We start from the raw sequence: 6,000 nt of genomic DNA on the forward strand, positions 1-6,000 counted from the left end.
CAATTGGTTATATTTTTAAACAAAAATGTTTTATGGTGCAATGAATATTCTAACAGTATGTAAGCCAAAACTCAAAGTATGGTAACAACAACAACAACTTTATTCTCTGCTATTTTCCAAGTATACGAATTAACTTTTCTGTCTTAAATTTCATATACTTCTCTAATAATAATAGAGAAACTAATCTGTACCACACTCAGTCTTATTTTTGATAGTACCACATTCTGTGCTGGAAAAAAAGTCAGCATTCCTCCAAATCTGCTGAACTACAAAATTAAAATTATAACTGTATCCCACAGTAGATAGAGGCACTCTCTCACTACAGATAAGCTGACAAAAATGATAAGTTTGCTTGTTAAAATTTCAATGAAAGATACTCAAAAAGTACATGTAATTAATGTATAAGTGATAAGCAAGATAAATAGGAAATGAAGTTTAAATCCCTTCTGCCTTCTGGATATCTGATGTAACTGAAATCCTCCCACAGCATTCATGATGCAAATCTGAGCATGAAGAACATAGAATAACATATGCCAGACCACATAGGCTACCCTATGCCACAATCTAAACAGCTTTCAATTTTAACCCCACATTTCACTGAGAAGAGCATAGCACATGGTGCAGATTCTCTGAGGATACATGTCAAAATCACCAATAGGCCAAATATATTTGAAATATTGTCTACAACACAATATTTTTAAAAAATAATTTGAAGCACATAAGGAAAGATGAGAGAATCTTTTTTGGCTGGTCATATACAGAACAAGAAAGCTTTAAAGGGTCATGGGTTTAAAATGTTTGAAAAACAGGGTTTCACAGGGTCAAGCTAATTAAAGGCATGGCTCCAAGTCCACCTCATTAACTATAGTCATTGGCAGCTCTTGGAGTGTTTAGTTGGGAGATGACTGGGGTTGGCTTCACCTCCTAAATCATCCCTCTAGGATCTTGGAAATCCAGGCTCTATAAAGTTTTTCCCTAGCATACAAAAATCAAATCTGACTGTGTGTCTGTCCACTCCCTTATGTGAGGAAAATGTCTCTCTCTTTTTCCATTGTCTTAGGTCAACATATTCTTTTTGCTTTTAATATATCTCTCTTCCTAGTTTTTAGGGATATAAATTTAGCTTCAGTCTTTTCACTTTCTTATCTCTTTCACATATGTGTGCCCCCCGCCCCCATCGGTCCATTAAAGTTGATCATTTAAATGCAATCTAAGTTATACAAGCCATACCCTCTGCTAGTCATTTGAGCGAACCAATTTATATCAGTAAAATAAAAGAAAGAGGGGAAAAGGACATAGACTATTCTTCTCTTATCTCTTTCTTATTATAGCAAACATTTTTCCAGGGAATGAGGAATAATTGTAAACTACAACTTCAAGAAGACTTTAGAGGGGACACTGCTTAATGCTACAGTTTGTCAGCTCAGAACCACTAAATTTTCAACAATATGAACGTAGCCAACTCTGCAGGAAGTTTCCAGGAGTGGCAGACCTTTCCAAATACCTTTTTTTTTTTTTTCCACGTTAAAAATGTCAGATTACCTAAGGGACCACCAGAAAAAAAATGTTTTGCTATCACTTGGGAGTAGTCTTACGTTATGATCACCTATACAATTATCAATGCCACATTTCTATATTGCATCTTAGTCAAAAGGAAGGCGACACAATATTTATGTACCTCCATGGGATAAAATTTGTAGTGCCTTTTATGAAAGGTGTTTTGCTGAAGCTACAAAAAAATGTAAATCCTCTCTTCTAATGCATCATGATCAATATGTCTGTGACTTTTCTTATGGAACTTTAAAACACACAAAGACCTAAGCTAATTAAATTGCTTCAAAATAACAATTGGGCAGTGGATTATAACCTTTGCACTGTTGATTCATTCATCAACATTGAACACCTATCATATGCCAAGCACTGTGCAAGCTTTGAAGATTTAAAGAAAAATAAACCATGCACTTTTCTTTAAGAAGTGCATGATTTATTGAGATAGACAGACACATAAATAATTATAGTCACTGTGGTAAGTGCTATAATGCAGACATTTGAAAGTTTTATGCAAGTCCAAAGACAAGGCAACACATTACATATTTTTCCTGAGGAAATGAAAAGGGTCTTGAACATGTTCTTTTTTTTTTTCTTTTATTACTTTTTTATTTCAAGTTTTTATTTAAATTCTAGTTAACATATATGGTAAACTTGGTTTCAGGTGTAGAATGTAGTGATTCATCACTCACATATAACGCTCTTGGGTATTGTCTTAAGGCATAAGGAGAGGCTACAATAGTGGTAGGTGTGGGAAAGGGGGAAGGCAGCAGGAGGCACAGAAGTGGAAAGATGTAAGAAGGAAATAGGGCTTCTGGGGACATATTTGAATGTGTTTAGCTTGACTGAGATGTGAAGAGGAAGCTCAATAAGATGACATCAGTAAAGAAAAGTTGGATGGAGCATTCTTGTGAATGCTTGGTAGAGACTACTAATATCACAGAGATCATCGGCTAGGAATGGAGCCATGAAAAAGGCAAAAAGCATTCTGTTGCCATCATTTTAGGATCAGGCTTCTATTCCTAAGCCTCATACTTAAGAAAAATCTTCTTTTGGAGCTTGAGTATTCAAGAATCTTGACCCATGTCTGAAAATTTAATGAGAAGAGTAGAAGTCAAAATATTTCTTTTCAAAGAAATAAGGAGATTTGGGTTTGGTTTTATTTGTTGAAAGAGGAAACTTGTCTCCACCCTTAGAGCAAATTGTTTCCTTGTGGTAAAATCAATTAAGCAGGCTATTAGTTTTGCAAATGAGAAGAAAAACCACAAACTGAAATGCATTTGTTTAAGACTATGTAGATCAAAGGAGCCTTTTACTAAGAAATTAAGGGATAGTCTGTCTATATGGAAGGGAGGGAGAGATTCTCTGAGATACCTTTTTAAAGTATGGATTAAGGTTCACCTGTTGCTTTTTCAAGTATGAATCTCAGCCCACAACCTTTTATTTGTATTACTCCAATTTATTTCAGATTCTCAGCTCTGGGGTGTCAGAAAGCTAAACTTTAGTCTTTTTGATGAGCTCTCATCCCACAACACTGTACTTTATTTCTGGAATCCTCTTCACTGCTAATTTCTGGGGTCAGGTCTTGGGTGGGAGGGAGAAGGTGCAATAGGTTAGTGTCTCTAGTTTTTGGTCATTTGTTTACACAAGATTTTAGAGATGCTTACTACCCTTGTCTGCTGAACTTCTTCTGGGGTGGTGACTACCTGATGCCTTTGGGACATCCCAGGAGCCTGACATCTTTACTCTGTGGTCCAATCTGTATCATAAAACCACTTGTTTCTAAGCTCTTGCTCTCTCATCAATGAGTTGATCATCACATTTTATGACAAACACATTTTGACTAGTTGTAGCATAAAACCATTTCCCTCTAGAGTCTTGCTACCTCCTTGGTCAGGGGATTGAAATCCAGTTGGCCTTTTTTGCCCCCTGAGATTTTTCTAATTTGGACAAACTCCCTTCCTTATGTAGTTGAGAACCTCCACTCACCACCCAATTTCTGTAGCAAAGCCTCTAGATTTAAATAATTTCCTCTTGTTTTTTCTCTCAAGACCATCTATAGTGATTTACTACTTAGAACATTTATTTTGGAAATTTACAACCTACCATATGCTACCCTTTGGACAAGGAAGTAGTGCACTGGCTATCTATTTGAATGGGGAAAAGAAACAGGGAGAAACCTGTGAAGAGCATGAATTATAATCTTTAATTAATAATAATATATGTAATATATATAATATAATTATATAAAATATCATATTATAATAATATTTAATGATTATTTGGACAATCCATCCCCCAGTAAAATCCATGCTTCCTTAAAACAAAATGAATGCTGAATGTTCAACCCTTAAAGTGAACGTGAAACCTATATTTCTGAACTACATGGATTATTTAGGAAAGTATATCTTACATACACAGTATCACCTGGGTTGAAAGTTGAGACTGCAATGCAGAAACGGGAAAAATGTAGAATAAGGAGATGATTGTAAGCAAAGGAAATAGCAGAGAACATTATGAACAATTCAAGAAAAAGACTCTGGAAGTGGTAGAAATAATATCAACTCTGCTACAGCTGACTTACTGTATATTGACACTACTTTATTTTGGTATGCCATATTTGGAAAAATAGTCACAATATCACTAGACTTTTGTAAAGTGAAAAGGAAAAAAATATTTGCCTTCATTTTGGAGCCCTTGAATGAAGAGTCCTATTATATGCTTACATTATCATTAATGCACAGGAAAACATATGCTATTACTTCAAGTGTTCTGGTTGCCAACATGTACATTTAATATGGTCTGTCTGAATCAGTGTCCATGTGCATTGTTAACAGAAAAAATTTACACTACTTTGGTCTAGAATAATTGAGCCCATTTATACTCAACAGTCTACTGGCAGGTGACCTATATAGCATGCTGGGAGAAATCAGTTTGATATGGGCCTTCCCCTAATGTCTATAGTTACTGGCAATATTTCCCTATTGTTACATCTCTGACCCTTACATCTCATGGAGAGCTTACTCTCCCTTGGCTCTGCTTGGGCAGGATGAACTTTGAAATTAGTTTGACTGTTCTTTAATGGATAGTTATCATATCTTTATCTGATATGATCATTTTAATAATTAATTGTCATGGTATTAGAGTCCTCTCTCTTCATGAATGAGTAAAAGTATAATCTTCTCTGAAAACTGTGCTAAACTTAGGTCACATTAATAGTAATTATTATATAAAGCAATTACTGTATCTTAAAACATGAAATATTCACTTCCATAGAAGGCTGAAATTGAGCAAAAAGTTAATTAAGAACAAAAATGATGAGGTAATAATTCAATACTTCAATATTTTAATCAATGCAAGCTCTTAAACCAAATAATTAGACCCAATACAAAATTTTAGGGCTCAACTTACATGATTTAATAAAGAGATATATTAATGTTTAATGAGTAACATATTTTTCATTGTCTTACCAAAAGAAAAATGTGGCAGTCTATAACTAAGTAAGTAGATCATGTTTTTACAGAATGCCTACAACTCACACTAGGGAGACTGTTTAGAAAGGATTACCTAATAAAAAAGGAGAAAGAACAAGCAGATACTAATGTATATCAATACCAAGCATAACTCAGTTACCCTGTCTGGGAGTCAAAATCTATTACACTCCGGTGAGACAGATGGATTTTCTATTTTCCAATTATAGTCTAGATTTTTACTGAGGTCAATAAACATAAATGTTATGGGCCTTTCATAATATTTTTTCCAGAGAAATATATGTGTTTTAAATGTCATGAAGTACATTCCAGTACATAAAAATAGTAGCAAAGATGAAAATTTATGAAATCAGAATCAGAAGCAATAGTCACACCAAAGAAATAATGTTACACATGGAATGACATCTTCCTACATTTAATTATTCTGTAAGCATCCTAATTAGATCAGTAGCTCCCTTTCATAATTTATGCCCACTTTCTAAAAATGTTTTATTTGGTATTAAAAAAAATAAACTGTTAATTTTGAAGGATACTCTTAGGCTTTTTTTTTTCTCTGCAGTTTAAGACCAAACAAAATACTGCAATTTCTCACAGACTTGTAATTCTAAGGTTTTTTTAGCTTTTAATTTAAAAAAATTTATAACAGCTGCCAACCTCTACTAAACTTAAAAGACAAGTTCAAAATTATTTTTGAAAATAAATTGCCAACCTGATACTTCAGCACCCTCAAATTATTTTAGTGTATATCTCCTGCAAACAAAGCTGTTATCCTATAAAACCACAGCACACAACCAAAACACATCTCCAAAACCAGCACATCTCCAAAAGGAGATGAACATTTATACATTACTGTCACTTAATCCTCAGATCCCATTCAAGTTTCTTCAATTGTCCTAATAATGACTTGAATAGCAAAAAATACAGCATATAGTCATTAGCTGCATTTAATTGTCTTGTCTGT

This window comes from Canis lupus, chromosome 19, assembly GCF_003254725.2.
Source record: "Canis lupus dingo isolate Sandy chromosome 19, ASM325472v2, whole genome shotgun sequence".
In the NCBI taxonomy this organism is placed as follows: Eukaryota; Metazoa; Chordata; class Mammalia; order Carnivora; family Canidae; genus Canis; species Canis lupus.